This window comes from Panulirus ornatus, chromosome 64, assembly GCF_036320965.1.
Source record: "Panulirus ornatus isolate Po-2019 chromosome 64, ASM3632096v1, whole genome shotgun sequence".
NCBI classification, from domain to species: Eukaryota; Metazoa; Arthropoda; class Malacostraca; order Decapoda; family Palinuridae; genus Panulirus; species Panulirus ornatus.
Genome location: NC_092287.1, coordinates 26,062,733 through 26,080,216, shown reverse-complemented (window position 1 = coordinate 26,080,216; position 17,484 = coordinate 26,062,733). Strand labels below are relative to the sequence as shown.

General features: G+C 46.4%; 2 protein-coding genes across 2 annotated transcripts in view; one reads left to right on the top strand and one right to left on the bottom strand.

The window, feature by feature from the left end:
• LOC139746293 (RAB6-interacting golgin-like) overlaps positions 1 to 17,484 on the bottom strand; it is a 90,475-nt gene that overhangs the window by 36,928 nt on the left and 36,063 nt on the right. The gene's annotated exons all lie outside the window — the stretch shown is intronic.
• LOC139746117 (uncharacterized) overlaps positions 6,858 to 17,484 on the top strand; it is a 45,334-nt gene continuing 34,707 nt past the window's right edge. The window contains exon 1 of the mRNA XM_071656971.1: positions 6,858 to 7,239. The gene's annotated coding sequence lies outside the window, so the exon portion shown is untranslated. The remainder of the gene's footprint in view (positions 7,240 to 17,484) is intronic.

The window sequence follows — 17,484 nt, the reverse complement described above, 5'->3', positions numbered from 1 at the left end:
CAGGTCCAGCAGGAGGGTGGGCCACTGAGGGCTCAGAAGAGATAAAATGTTATAATATTTATTCAATAAGCTGATCAGATAAAATATTAGTAATCAACAAACATTTAATAAAGATTATGTTATCGTCTTGCATTATTTCCCGTATCTTGGGCTCTCCCACTTCTCATCTCCCCGGCGACCCAGTGGGGTCATTGCCAAACCTTTCCAAGGGCCCGCGTCAGCTTTTGACGGCCCTGTCTGCAGCCCAGGAGCCCCGCAGCACTTCCCCCTAGCATGAGAATGTATGTGGAGTAGCCAAGTGTGCAGCGAGGGTGACGCGTGACCGCTGAGTCCACGGTTTCAGAAGTCCTGAGCGGCAATGCCTGGGTCCTGATGACGTGGACGCTCTGGAGGGCTCCCGAGCCCGGCTTTGCGACACCCTGGGTTATACAGTGTGGTCTTCGCAGACTTCTGCTACATCAGTTTTATAGCACAGATTTTCCTGCATCCAGTTGTCTTATTTCTAAGGCAAACATAGTTTCCTTGCAAACATGTGTTTATCGCGTCCACATGCTTGAACAGCGCAGTGGATAAACATATGTTTGTGGTCTTCAACCAAAACGCAAGCCTCGTCTCAAAAGATATTTCATGAGTCAGCTTCTGTCAAAGCGACATCCGGAGACTGGGGTTAACGGGAAATACCTTGCCAGAACTGGACTGGGACTATTGCACAGACAGCTCAACAAAGGTGACTCAAAATACCACTGAAAATCAATTTCTCGATACAGTCAAACTTAGGGAGAAAACTACCTAAAATGTTTGAAAATACACGAGAATCACGAAAAAACGAACGCTTTTTAAAGTGTATGAATCCGTTGGTAGGTCAGTGACAATATTTTCCTTGGTTAGATTAGGCAAAAGTTTACGGAAACCACTTAAATCGACTGCATGACAATCATCAAGTCACAGAGGTTACAATGCGATATGTCGTATTTTGTTTAAGACGCTGCGCCGTGCATACTGACAGAATCACTCATATAGTTCGGATTAGGTCACTCAAAGCATAGGCTTCAAAATTTTGATCCCCTTACCTTTTCCTGGTGTGGTGAGCCACCGTTCTTGTAATATATCACACGAGATACGAGACATGAGGGACACAAATGATTGTTTTATATATAGGTTACGAGAGCAGGATTGCGGGCCAGACTGTTGGCCATTGTGATAACAATGTGGTGGGCTAGGCTACGCTCCTGGGCTTTCCAGACATCCACTGATGTGGTTAAGTTGGGCGTCCGGGCGTGGTGAGCTGGTGTTCCTTGCTAGACTGTTTATATTAGTGTCTTAGATGAGACTGTTAGACAATCACATACACATTATATATATATATATATATATATATATATATATATATATATATATATATATATATATATATATATATATATATATCGTTCTTGATCGTCGTTTCCCGTGTTAACAAGGTAGCGCCAGGAACAGATGAAGAAAGGCCGCATATGCTCACATCCATTCTCTAGCTGTCATGTGTAATGTACCGAAATCACAGCTCCCTATCCACAACCAGGCCCCACGAACTTTTCCGTGGTTTACCCCAGACGCTTCACACACCCTGGTTCAGTTCATTAACATCACGTCGACCCAAGCACATCAATCGTTCCAATTCAATCCATCCAGTGCACGTCTTTCACCATCCTGCATGTTCAGGCCCCAATCGCTAAATCTTTTCCTCTCCATCATTCTAACTCCAATTTGGTCAGACCGTTCTCCTTTTTCCCTCCACCTCTGATACATATATCCTATTTGTCAACTTTTCCTCACTCATTCTACTCATTTGTCCAAACATTTCAACACACCCTCTTCTGCTTTCTCAACCACTCTTTATTTCCAAACATCCTCGCTCTCCTCCATATCCATATGATATGGGGCATTACTATTCCTCCAAACATAGGTATTTTTGTCCTTCGAGATAAAATTCTCTTTCCACAATCTTCGCACTCCTAGAACCTTCACCCTCTCACTTCCGCTTCCTTGGTACCATTCGCTGCCATGTTCACTCCTAGATATCTAAACACTTCATTTCCTCCAGTTTTTCCCCATTCAAACTCACGCCCTAACTAACGTGTCCCTCAACCCTGCTACAGCCAATAACCCTGCTTTTATACACATTTATTCTCAATTCCCTTCCAAAGTCAGACACCAACTTCTGCAGTTTCTCACTCGAATACACCACCAATGCTGTATCATTAGAAAACAAAAACTGACTTATTTCCCGAGCCCTAACCTCCCCAGTAGACTGCATACTCGCCCGTCTCTCCAAGACTTGCATTTACCTCCCTCACCATCCAATCCATAAACAAACTGAACAACCATAGTGACACAACACATCCCTGCCGCAGACCAACTTTCACTTGGAACCATTTACTCTCCTTTCTTCCTACTCGTACACATGCCTTAAACCCTAGTTAAAAACGGCTACTTGCAACTTTCCTCCCGCACCATATATTCTTAAAACCTTCCACAATGCATCTCTAACAACCTTATCATATGCTTTCTCTAGATTCATAAATGCCATATACAAATCCATCTGTTTCTATAAGTATATCTCACACATTCCTTAAAGTAAGCAGCTTATCCACACATCCTCTACCACTTATGAAACCACAATGCTCCTCCTTCATCTCATGCTCTGTACATGCTTTAGTCCTCTCAATCATTACCCTCCCATACAACTTACCAGGTATACTCAATATACTTATAATTCTGTGGTTTGAACGCTCATCTTTATCCCCCTTGCATTTATACAGTGGCACTTTACATGCATTCCACCAATCCTAGGGGACCTCATCATGATCCATACATATGTTGAAAATTCTTACCAAAAAATAAACAACGAAGTATCCTCCTTTATTCATAAATTCAGCTGCAACACCATCTACCGTTGTTGCTTTCCTTTGGACCTTCTCTGTCAGATCTATATTTTGCTACAAGTCATATGAGCAGTTTGTTGACTCATACTCACCTTGAGACTAATCCTTGAGACTAATATACGCTGAAAACAATTTGTTCATTTCTTTTCCCGTGTGTTCAAAAAGGGCGTCAGGAGAACTTCCTGTACGTTCAAATGTTCAATGCGTAGAGTCGTTTGTGCGAAGGGAACGCGTTACACAACTACCATAGCGGTCATTTTGCAGTTCGGTGTACCGACAGAACGCGTCATAACGACTCTGGTCTGGGTGTCGTTGTACTAACAGGGAGTCGTCATAACGGTCGTTACACAGGTACATCTACTAACGGCAGGTGGGATAACGTTCCCAAGAGTCAGGACGTACAACAGCAATACCTGCCAGGGGTTAGTATATGAACAGTCCCGCACACTGGCTTCAAGACGAAGGGCCTGTAAGTCTTCCTCGGCGAACTTGGCTCCTGCAAGGACGACCAGGAAAGGCCAGGTCAAGTACCAGGCCCGTCATAGCCAAGTGTCGTACCGAGGTACTCATGAGAGAGAGAGAGAGAGAGAGAGAGAGAGAGAGAGAGAGAGAGAGAGAGAGAGAGAGAGAGAGAGTGTATGTGTGTGTGTGTGTGTGTGTGTGTGTGTGTGTGTGTGTGTGTGTGTGTGTGTGTGTGTGTGAGGGAGGGTGAATGAGAGCAAGACATGACCAGCTGTGAATATCACAAATATGTGACACATGACTGAGGAACGAGTGAACAGGAAGCACAGAGAGTAGAGACGTGATGAGACATACAAAAGGCAGCTGAGAAAGATGATATAAGCGATTCGTGATCAGCTTCTACAAGGGGATGACAAAGATCTGGAAACACGGGCACTATAAGTGAAAGGCAGCCATGGGGGGTGTTGAGGAGCAAATGGGGAGGATATGGGTGAAAAAGCCCCCATTTTTTTTTTTTTTTCTCACCCCAGGTCTTCCTTCCGTGAAACATGACAGGTGCGTCATGCCCTAGAAAACCAGGTCCGTCAATACGCCAGGGATCCTCCGCGTCCTGCAACCTTCCTGGAAAAACACTTTCCTTCCTGAATCACATCCTCTCTGGCAACCCGCCTTGACTGGGTGGAGCGCGGGCACGAGAGGAATGTCTCGAGTTAGGAAGGAACTTGAGAGAAAGTACTGACAAGTCCTGACGACGGTGTCCCGCCACAAGGCAGGGGCTACAGCGTAGCGCTTACCGCACGAAAAGATACGAGTTCACAAGACTCGCGTGAGCGACGTGTCATCTCGTGTTAATATGCGAGACGCGGTATGTCTGTGGAGGGCATGTGTCATGACGGTCGGTGACCACGACGCGTCGGTACGACCCTTGAGCACTATGCTTGCGATCCTGAGCTGCGACGTCCTGGCCTCTGGCGTCGACGACCATGCTATCAAACCCAATTAGTCGTACCGCAGTAATCAAGGGTCGCACCGCCGTATTCAAGGGTCGTACCGCCGTATTCAAGGGTCGTACCGCCGTATTCAAGGGTCGTACCGCAGTAATCAAGGGTCGTACCGCCGTATTCAAGGGTCGTACCGTCGCGCTCTAAAGGGTTGTTGACCTTTCAAGACCTGCAGACCAAGAGTGTGTTTTAGCTTCAAGTAAGTAACTGCTTTCAGGCTTTCGTACACAGTGAAAACAGGACTCGTAGACTCTGTAAATCCCATGAATTATACCGGTGTAAATCCCATAAAATATACCAGTGTAAATCCCATGAAATATACCGGTGTAAACCACATGACATATACCGGAGCAAATCCTATGAAATATACCAGACAGCTTTGGCCTTATCTTCCACGAAGATATTCCAGTCATTTAGGAAGTATGTAGAAAGTGTTGGAGTCAGGTGTGCAGCTATCGTGTGTCCATACAGGAGAGGAAGGGTGGGAGGGGGTCCCACGTCTCTCTTATCAACTCCTAGTTGCAAGGATTGACCGAGTGTACACCAATCCCCTCAGTGGTCTGGCGAGAATGGCATTGCATTGCTTAAAGCGACTGTATGTCTGTATCATGTTGTATTAACACTTTTCTCATATCACTTAATACAATCAGTGTTGTATGAAGCATACTGTATTATCTGTCTTACATATAGCAATCTTCGTGTATAACTTGCCTTTCTCTAGTGTTGTAGAGCGATGTATTAGTCATTATACAGTTAAGAATTTCTTTAGCAACTCCATACATCATTGTATACTCACAACCCAGGACAGATGTGCAATGTCTAGACCCCAGTGCACGGGCCAGGGCAGATGTGCACTGCACGGACCCCAGTGCACGGGCCATGACAGGAGATGTACACCGCCTCCCTGGCAAACATGTGTACAGCAAATTACTGGTAACTGGGCGTCACGGTAGTACACAAGCAGGGAAAGACGGTGGGAGGGAGCAGAGAGGGTGGGAGAGGACTAGAAGGAAGGAGTAAGGAACGGAGGAGCACAGAGAAAATAGAACGGGGGAGAGGACCACAAGGAAGGAATGAGAGACGGAGAAACATGGAGAAAAAGAGGTGGAGGAAGAGGACCAGAATAAAGGAGCGAACGATGAAAGAAGTAGTGAGAGAAAGAAGAGATAGAAGCGAGAAGGATGTTGCGACCATGAATTGCCTTGGGCAGAAGTTAGAGCCGAGAATATAGATGGAAATCACAGAGAAGGAAACCGCTCATGAATATCTGATGGACATCAATGTCAGCCATCAGTGGCGGGAACTGTACACCCCACCCCCCAGCAGTCGTAAAGCCACTGCAGGTTACAGTAATTACAGAGAGACAAGGAAAAAGACTTGAGCGCACGTGTAGCTTCACTTTAGAACCTTCTCACGCCACATCCCTGACTCTCGCTGAGCGTGACCTCTGACTTCCTGACCTCAGACAGAACACGGCAACTGTGTTGCTATAAAGCTGGTCTACTCTCCCAACACAGCAACAGACCAACGTAGTCTAACGTAGTCTATCACTTGGCCTCTGTACCTTACCAGGGATAATAATATTCTCTGACTGCGGTGAAGGAAGGATAGGATAGTATTCCAAATTCGGTGATTTCGTCTTTAAACTCCAAATATTCAGCTGTCATACACAAAGACCAAGAAATACACATCAAAACAAGGCACGAAACATTAGAACTAATGACAACACCGAAGCAGGATGAAGGAGGATGTAAGAGTGAGAAGAGGGCAGCGAGAAAATCACGAAACAGAAGAGAGAGAGAGAAAAAAAGAAGAGAAAGTAATGAATTTAGAAACTTGGGAAGAGTTCCGAGCTGGAACAAGTGCAGGTGTCAAAACCAAGCGACAATGTGAAGGGGAAAATCAGAATATTATCAGCAAGTCAGACTCTATTCTTACATCGAGTACAATGATTAACGCAAAACATTTTAGAAAATTCTGGATTTGAGAGGCAATTGGGCATACAGAGCTTGTTGTTGATTGGCTAGTCAGGATCACCAATGTATGTACGGAGGATAGTGAGGTGGCTGAGGACTGGTGGAATGGTTAGTGATGCAAGCTGGTACGGAGGCAGGGAGGGAAGACCCACTGTGAGAGGGTGACAGGCTACTGTGGGAGAGGGAGAGAAAGAGTCGGCTGTTGTGGGAGAGGGAGAGGGAGAGGGAGAGTCGGCTGCTGTGGGAGAGCCGTCTGGTGAGTATGAGAAAGGGTGAGTGTGAGTGTGTGTGGGGGGGTAGTGGTGGTGGGATGTAGAGAAAGATGAGGAGACGTAATGGATGGGAAGCGCGGAGAGAGGCATACGAAGGTGTGGGGATGGAATCAAGAGCGATGATGAGGAGGAGAAGGGAGGAGGGGAAAGTGCGGCGGCGGCGGTGGTGGGGAGAGGCGGGGTCTGGGAACACCGACACCAGCCGCTGTGGGCCAGCCCGGCCGGCGAGGACCTCATTCCTCCCACAGGAGCCGCGCTAGCAGCACCTCCCACAGGAGACACCAACGGCCATCACCCTGCCCCCGCCCAGGGAGGAGAGACGCAAGAGAGAGAGATAGAGAGATATTTTACCCGGGAGATACCACTACAGTCGTGCTGCCCCGTGTGGAGGGGAGAGACCTAGAGACAGTATACCCTCTCCCAGTGTTAGGAGACTACTACAGTGCGACACTGTGTGCGTGGTGTGAGGGAAGGCACGTATACGTCTCCCCTACTGTCATACAAGTGCAACGTATCTGTGAAAGTGACCTGACCTTCCATGACCTTACTGTGATGATCGGCCTCTGATATACCCAGACACAGACAGACACACGCACACGCAAAGGTAAGCAGACACGCCACTTGAATTAAGTGCTCGCGACCAATTTTACTCCTCCTCCTAGAATTACGTTTAAGAGTACTAACATCAATTACCATTTTTTTTAAATGTGTGACGAAACAGCTAAATATCCTTCACTAAACTCCCGTATGTCCTCACAAGGATGACGATGGTGAGGGAACTGCTTTAAACCTGTGGTGCAAACGATTGTAACTTTGGGTCACGTTGCATGGTCGCTGGCCAGCGTTCACAGCACACACGTGCCAGAGCTGGTGACTCAAATATTCACGTTATGTGATATCCTTATGACCCACAGCCTTAATATGCCAGGTGACATTATACTTCATCAAATGTAGAGTCCAGATCCGGCATCTGTAACTCAGACGTACGAGATAAATGTGTGGTATATATATATATATATATATATATATATATATATATATATATATATATATATATATATATATATATTCAATATTTACAGTGAATGTTACTATGTTTTGCTGCTTTGAGCTGACCGAACTATATCGACTTCATCTTAAGATTCAATATTCCCCTGAAATATTTTTCCTGGGTGAGTGAAAGGCTATTTGCAGCCCAGATGATTAATCCTCTGTTAATATGTTTATTAACATGACTATTTCTCTCCGTTCTAACCCTGGGGAAACCAGCCAAATACTTCACACAGTTAAATTAGCGAAATTGGCGACTTAATCACCCTCTCTCAGGTCGTATTATAAGTAACGAGCGCTTAAACGGGTAGTTACTGATGGGTGATTCTGTCATCCACCCACCTGTACTGGTTCTGGAAATGACCAGTGATGTTTACACACCCAGATCACGTGAGTCCCCCCCCCCCACCCAACCTCTGGCTTGCCCCAGTGTGTGTGTGTGTAAACATGCAGACGTGGGGGGGTGGTTTCCATCCCCGCTGGCGGGTGACCGTGGCCGGGCCTCTACCACGCAACCACAGGGCCACGGCCAGGGACACCAGCGCTGCTGCAGACACATACTGATCCACGGCCCCTACCACACACACACACACACACTCTCTCTCTCTCTCTCTCTCTCTCTCTCTCTCTCTCTCTCTCTCTCTCTCTCTCTCTCCGTCGTACCTCACTGATCTGCTTTCCTCTTTCTACCACAGTTTAGGTCAAGGATAATCATCGTCATGGACCATCAGGTCGACTCTTTGAAATGTCCCTCTCCGCCATTCCTGACGTCTCCTCCCTCGTCCATCTCCAACACAAGCTCTTACCGTCCCTCTCCACCATTCCTGACGTCTCCTCCATCGTCCACCTCCACCACGAGCTCTCATCGTCTCCCTCCACCATTCCTGACGTCTCCTCCCTCATCCAGCTCCAACACAAGCTCTCATCGTCACCCTCCACCATTCCTAACGTCTCCTCCCTCATCCATCTCCAACACAAGCTCTTACCGTCTCCCTCCACCATTCCTGACGTCTCCTCCCTTGCCCTGAGGGTCTCTAAATCTCCCTCTCCGTCATCATCAGCATTGCACCAAAAGATTCTCTCTCTCTCTCTCTCTCTCTCTCTCTCTCTCTCTCTCTCTCTCTCTCTCTCTCTCTCTCTCTCTCTCTCTCTCTCGTTCCCCCACCCCACCCATGCCTACCAATAGGCCTGCACCCCCCCCCCAGCACCAGTCCTCTCCTAACGGTGTGTTCCACTCCCCTACTGGTGCACCTCCCGCCTCCTACGGTCAGCGGCCAGCCTCTCTCTGTGTGGGAGGGCGCCTCTCTCTCTCTCTCTCTCTCTCTCTCTCTCTCTCTCTCTCTCTCTCTCTCTCTCTCTCTCTCTCTCTCTCTCTCTCTCTCCTACATGTATTGTGGAAAGGGGACTGGGGTCTCCCCCTCCCCTACAAGCACGTCTGCCCGTCACTAGGGACCTCCACCTTCCTGTATGGTGAAGGTATTCCTTCGCCAGGATATTGAACGTAACACCAACCTTTACCTTCAGCCATCATCAGGCCTTCGTCAGGTTATAATGACAATATCACCAGACCTTCGTCAAGTTATAAAGACAATATCACCAGACCTTCGTCAGGCTATAGACAATATCACCAGACCTTCGTCAGGTACTAAACAATATCACCAGACCTTCGTCAGGTTATAGACAATATCACCAGACCTTCGTCAGTTTATAACGACAATATCACCAGACCTTCGTCAGGTTATAGACAATATCACCAGACCTTCGTCAGTTTATAACGACAATATCACCAGACCTTCGTCAGGTTATAGACAATATCACCAGACCTTCGTCAGTTTATAACGACAATATCACCAGACCTTCGTCAGTTTATAACGACAATATCACCAGACCTTTGTCAAGTTATAGACAATATCACCAGACCTTCGTCAGTTTATAAAGACAATATCACCAGACCTTCGTCAGTTTATAACGACAATATCACCAGACCTTCGTCAGTTTATAAAGACAATATCACCAGACCTTTGTCAAGTTATAGACAATATCACCATACTTGCAGGTCGACCACCAGCCATTATGCCTAATTCTGCCTCAACCTTGTCCTCAAAACATCTACGAAACCAAACTGGAATTAATTCATGCAGAAAAAACCCTGGGAGCGGGGGGGGATGAAGGCCTTGAGAGGATTTTAATACATATTTTCTTTCCCCTTAACCGGTCCTCGGGAACAAACCGGTGTCATGAACCGGTCCTCTGACACGAACTGGTGGTCATTAAACCGGTCCCCTGGAATGAACCGGTATCATTTGCAGTTTGAGGTTACTATGACAGACAGACGGGCTGACAGCTTCTGCTGCCGCTGGACTGGTTTTCGGAAAGAGGTGTTCGCCAGTTTTTTTTTTTCTTCTTTTACGTCCTGTGTTAATGGTGTCAACCCCAACCAGACCTGAACACTGGGTCAATACCGCTGACCTCCTCCGAAGGTCATAAATTCTAAACCTGAACCTTCAGCTTTTAAGATAGGGTCGTGACCTCCTCTGAAGGCCGTATGTTTCCTGAAACTCTCAGTCTTTCAGGAAAGCTCATCTCCCTTCTAAGCAGTGTAGAATCCCGACCTAATGATCAAACTCGTGTGGATGGTATTACAATCTTAGGGAGATAAAGTGTTGCATTATAACACTATCATCATTCCTATACCAATGATATCGGGTTGGGGGGAGGAGGAGGTTATATGGGCCAACCAACTGCACGACAGTCGACACACCCAGGTAAAAATATATTCAATCTAAACCTTAATGACTTACTGAACTGGAAGTCTGGTTACTCTGTTGGACAACATTGTCCTCACTCGGATGTGTTCACGACCTAACACAGCGTCTGGTTCATGTGGGTCGTGGTGTGAGCACCCAACATGGCCTTGTGGTGTGCTGCCCGAACTCACTTCAGTCGAAAGGGGTGTGGTGTGAGCACACAACATAGCCAGGGGTGTGTTGTGAGCACACAACATAGCCAGGGGTGTGGTGTGAGCACACAACATAGCCAGGGGTGTGGTGTGAGCACACAACATAGCCAGGGGTATATGTGTTACCACTCAACATGGCCAGAGATGTAGTGTTACCACTCAACATGGCCAGGGATGTACCACAAGCCTGAAGACCCACCACACACACACACACACACACACACACACACACACACACACTGGCTAACGGCACCATAATGCGCCGCCGCCCAAGCCACAGCAAGATCCAATAACTCTCACTGAGAGCCGGTAAGAGCGACTATAACAGCCAAAGTAAGAGCCAGTAAAGCCCACGCTAAAAGCCAGCAACCATCACAAGGTGCAACAACGAAGACAGACAATAACATCCATTAAGAGTTAGAGTTAGAGCCGTCAAGAGTCACAATACGAGTTAGTAACAGTCACAGTCAGAGCCATGAGTCATTCAAAGTCACGGTAAGTCACTAAGAGCCACAGCAAGAGTCACTGAGAGTGACAGCAAGAGTCACTCGGAGTCATTAGTAAGGGCCACAATAGTGACCCGTCAGGGTCATTGTGAGAGCCAGAAGGATGAGCCATGGTGGGATTAACGTTGAGAGACAATAAGAGACACAGGAAACAGTGAGAGATAATGAGTGACACAGGAAGACAGTAAGAGAATAAGAGACACAGGAAGACAGTAAGGGACATTCAGAGACATAAGAAAACAGTAAGAGACATTCAGAGACATAGGAAGACAGTAAGAGACATTCAGAGACATAGGAAGACAGTAAGAGACATTCAGAGACATAGGAAGACAGTAAGAGACATTCAGAGACGTAGGAAGATGCAGTCTTGACCAGCTTACAGGTGACACCTCCCCCTACCCCGGATTAACCTTGTGTTTTTACAGCCTAACTGGCTCGTAAACTGGTCTGTTTACACCGGCGTTCAGACCCCCCACCCACCTTCTCCTTCAATCCTTCACCACACCTCACACATCGCGAGAATTAAGGTCGTATGCAAGTTACTGTGCCGTCCTGGGGAGGACGTGTGTGTGTGTGTGTGTGTGTGTGTGTGTGTGTGTGTGTGTGTGTAGAGGATCCGCCCCATCACTGCTGGACCAGCATGATCATCAGGACTGGCACTGTGCCCATCTTCTGTACCACTCCCGGAGGTCCTTGCCCTTAATCCACATACCTACATCCCACACACACACACACACACACACACACACACACACATTAACTACAAGCTCCAACTACACGACCTTAGAATGCCGATTCTGTACCTGTAACAATACATCTACAGACACAAAGACTTACTGTAAGCCCCGTAGAACGCCCATTCTGTACCCACAATATCACAGAGAAGCGTAGACCTTACTGTAAGCCCCGCACAGCAGGTGCTCTGTACCTGTAACAATCAGAAGACTGTACCTACGAGAGTACAGAAAAACACACACACACACACACACACACACAAACCACATTACCGCAGCCGTTGGATGTAAACCTGTAAATCATGTATCCTCAGTGGCTCCAGGCCTACGGAAATATGAGGCATGGTCCGGCCATGGCCATACTGGCATGCGCACCAGCAAGTTACAGGTCAGCGACGCCTGTAACTGTACCTTACATGAGTCAATACAGCGGTTTTCTCCCACCCGCTGTAATGGCAGACTTGCATAAAAGGATTCATGCTGTTCACACGATCAAGTCTGATTAGGTAATCAATGCGGTTATTGATTATTCTTTTTTTTCTAATCTCTTTTCCAATCAATGACTCGGTTACTATAATGGAAATCATGAGGCACAAGTCACTGTCATATTCGGGTGGTTCTAATGTGCTGGGGTTCACTCCCTTACCTCACAGCCACCACGACTCTACACCCTCTGCTGATAGGTTCACTCCTCCTCCCACCACGACCTATAAGACTCAGTCATCTTCCTCCATCGTTTGAGTCCGACCTGTGAGTACAACGGTACGAGCACAGGCTATGAATAGCATCCTGTGGCTTTTGACCTGACCCTGACCCTTATTATACCCAAGGGTCGTAACGTCGTGCACAAGGGCGTAATATTTGATCGTGCTCTTCGATATCCTCCTTCGAACCCCAGCCAACGGGTTTCTCCCTCCTCCCCTATACCCTCCGTCCCCAGGAATGTCTGGCCGCGTCCTCCAGGGTCGTATCCTGGAGGAGCCAAAGGTAACGGGACGCAGGACAACAGGGACCGGGTTCCCTTGACCTAGATACTGGCGGAGGGGAGGAGGAGGAGGAGGAGGGGCCAGGGAGGGGCTGGCAGATATGGGGCGTTGGGAGGAGGAGGGAGGGCAGAAGGGTAGGCGCAGGGATATGGAAAAGGGTCGACCCAAATCCTTACAGGCGCCTCGTATCTAAATGCATCGACGATTATTTATATATATATATATATATATATATATATATATATATATATATATATATATATATATATATATATATATAAGACCGATCACACATTCTTTCCTACGTCATATAACCGGGTAACAAGATCACTGTACATTTTCTGGCTTAACAGCAGTCTCTTGGTCGTCTCAAAGGAACCCATGGGAGAGTAGAGCGCCACAAGAAAAGGATTAACACAAAGCAAGAGTTTGAGACGTAACCAGAAGCCTGCACCAGAGAGGAAGCAAGTTTTCACGTCGATTTAGAGAATTATTCTTACAGAGCCACCGTCAACTGGAGTCAGGTTGCTTGACTACCTGTTATAAATGACAATGACAGAAGACTCATCCAACATGAGATCTGACGATTGTTTCCGGTCTGTGGGTTACTAGCAACCATCCTCGTGAGCACGAGGGTGACAGCCACTGAGCACGACAATACCACCCTTGAGCACACAATACGACCACTAAGCACGACAATACCACCTCTTCAGCACGACCCTAGAGCATGAAGGTGTATATAACTCTCAAAGAACGACTCTACGACACCTTCAGTACGTTGATACAATCCCTGAGCACGACTCACAGGTATGATAGCTTGGCCTTAAAGGTGCACACGGCAAAGACTAGGCCAAATCGTGCCCAAGGGTCGTACTGAAGTGTTCAGGCGTCGTAACCAATGCGTTTAAGGGTCGTACCCTTCGTACTCAAGGGTCTTACCGTCGTACCATCGTGCTTCAGATCGTTAAGCTGACGCAAGCGAGAACAAAAGAAAACTCATCTTTCAGTAGGAGGTAACCTGGTTACGGGCCAATAGCTCTTGTGTGTTAACTTTGCTTGATAGTGTATTTACACGACCGTCTTCAACGAAGACCCAGTCAGCTGGTGCGTGAGAGAAGCCCGCGCAGTATGCCTTCCACCAGCCCGACGCGTCGGTTTAAACATCGGTTAAACCATCTTTATCTAAACCCGTTATATCTGAGACATTACGCTCCGGCCCAGGACGGGAGGATTATCCTCGCGTGGCGAAGGAAAAAAGAGAACAAAACGGGAGTATGGGCGTAGCGCGGTGTCCGACTATGGTCATCAAGGGAGATCCCGTTAGGTTAGGTCTGGCTGGTCTTGGGCCGGCCCAGCGCTAGTGTATCCTCCTCTCCGATCGCTGCTGCGGGGGGGAGGCTGTCGCCGCCCCACAGCCGACTCCCTCGGCCCAGGAGCCTCTCGCTGGAGGAGGAGGAGGAGTAGGAGGAAGTGGGTCGCCCACCCGCTCGCCGCTCCCGCCTAGTTGGAGGGGGGGAGTGGGGAGGGAGTGAAGGGGAGGGGAAGCGCAAGGAGCAGTCCCGCCCGCCAAGCTGTCACCCTCTGTGGGGGGAGGAGGGGAGAAGACCGGGGAACAATCTTCATATATCCACTAATACTTTCAAACCCTTTTTTCTAAGTTTCATAATAATTCGAGTATCTTTAAGCTTCATTAGATAAAGTTTACGATCCCTATTTCTTAAAAAGCACAATTCTTTCGATATTGTTCTGGAAAGGTGTAAAATTGAACGGTTAAAGCAGTTTTCCTATGCATCCAGTCATGTGACAGCCAAACGCACTAGTGATGAAGTAGAGTGTGTTGTAACGCTCCCATTACGTCCTCCGTCATCATCATACGTAACAGCAGGACTCTCTCTTCCGTAATCATTACGAGTGTGCGAATTTCATGCGGTATGCAAATCATCTTGATCCACAGATGTAATCTGGGGAAGGCCTAACGATCGTTGTCTTAAATTCATTTTATTACTAATCACAATTTCAGTTTTATCATCTATCAAACGCAGTTCTAATTCCACTTCACTTACAAACATAAGTTACAATATATATATATATATATATATATATATATATATATATATATATATATATATATATATATATATATATATATATATATATATATATATATATATTATTACGCTACCTCGCTATCGCGGGAAATGGCGAATAGTATAAAAGAAAAGATATATATTTATAAACGTACTGTTCACATGGCAATCGATGGCAACAGTTACTACTGGCTTCGCCTCACTAGTTTATAATTTCTGTGGCCAAGGTTCGAGTCCCGTACTCCCGGTGGTGGTTGTTGCCATATATATATATATATATATATATATATATATATATATATATATATATATATATATATATATATATATATATATATACATAAATATATATATGTGTGTGTGTGTGTGTGTACATGACGGAGTGGAAGTGTATGTGAGCGAATGTGGCCGTTCGTCTATTCCCGGTGCTGTATATATATATATATATATATATATATATATATATATATATATATATATATATATATATATATATATATATATATATCACAGATACTCATCATTTCGTTACATCTTTACTGGTGTGCGACGTACGATCTTAAGGTATTTGGTCACTCAGTTGTTTACGGTATGCTCCGCTCACCGTCTGCTGATATATATATATATATATATATATATATATATATATATATATATATATATATATATATATATATATATATATATATATATATATATATATCACAGATACTCATCATTTCGTTACATCTTTACTGGTGTGCGACGTACGATCTTAAGGTATTTGGTCACTCAGTTGTTTACGGTATGCTCCGCTCACCGTCTGCTGATGGGGCGATTTCGTTGTCTTCCCTCGTCTCTTGTAGGTCCTGCGATATTGTTGAACACTATCAATTTTATATTTTTCTATATAATATGCTTTTCAGTAATCTAATGTTTCCAGATGGTTGTTTACTTTGTTACACCGTGTGTGGAAAAAGGTATATAGGATAAAATTCATGCGGTGGAGGGCCTAAGGAGGCTGTGGGTCGGAGGAGGGGAGGAGGTCAGGAAAGAATCAGCTGATCATGTAAACAATGATCACCCCGGCCATCAGCTGATCCGCCGCCCCGACATCACATGCATGTTGAACAAATACAACCAAGTGTGTGGCTGTCTTGAACACGATTGTCTTCATACCAGATGACTGCACCGTCGAAAGCAAGGAGTGTACCGTCCTGCTCAAGAATAGTACCGTCGTGATATAAGATCGAACTTGTCTGGTCAAGAATCGTACCGTCGTGCCCGAGAATCGTACCGTCGTGCTCAAATAATCGTACCGTCGTGATCCAAGAATCGTATCGTCGTGCTAAAAGGATTGCACTGTCATGATCAAGAATCGCACCGTCGTGATCCAAGAATCGTACCGTCGTGCTCAAATAAACGTACCGTCGTGATCCAAGAATCGTACCGTCGTGCTCAAATAATCGCACCGTCGTGATCCAAGAATCGTACCGTCGTGCTCAAATGATCGTACCGTCGTGATCCAAGAATCGTACCGTCGTGCTCAAGGGATCGTACCTCCGTGTGTAAGTGCCTGTGAAGAACGTGTTACAATTATCTATCCAGCCTGATTCGTGTCATTAACCATCATTATGTGTCATCATCACACATACATATTCCACGCACCTCGCTCACGTCATTCTGGTACAGAACGTATTTCACATCGAAGTATTATACTGCATCATTTCCTCTGGTTAGATAATTATATGACATCACCTAATCTAACATGCGAGATGACGGGGTGGCTGGCATAACAGATGTTTAGTCCTGTTGCAACAGATGTTTACCAGCAGGTGTTTGTCACCAGCTGGGGCAGTAGGTACGCATCACCAGCTGGGGCAGGAGGTGCGTATCACCAACTGGGGCAGGAAGTGCGTATCACCAGCTGGGGCAGTAGGATCTAGAAATATAACTGTAAGACTTGGAAATATAATCACTAGAGCTGACAATGTCACGCATGTCTTGGAAATGTTATCTAATGCTACTGTCATCACATAACCCCTGGACCACTTCACCAGAGAATCCTGCAGCTCCAAGGCTGCGCTACGATCAGCAGCTGGGGAAGGATGGATATCCTTTGGAACGGTAAGTCGTTCCATGAGACAAATTCCACTTTGATACATCCTCGGAGAAGGTGATTATTTCACTCGCAGTGCAGTCCACAAGTCGGCGGAGTCCGGTAACACCTCATCCGGATTCTGAGAAGGTAACCAGGTGGAATACGTTTGTATCCTCTCCTGCTGGTGCGTCTGCCGTCACTCAACACACCCCTTAATCCCCCTCCTGTACTCACCCCCGTCAGGTGACGTTGTTACGGATGTGTTACGGTATTTCTCTTTACGGGTCGCGTGACGGTGGAGATATATATACACCTATATATATATATATATAGGGGACGGTTACGGGCGGTCGATCTGCTGAAGGGAATTGCTGCGACCCAAACGCCTCCATCTCGAGAGAACAGCGAAGTGGCGGGGATTTGGTGTGGCAAGACACGGGGGAAGTG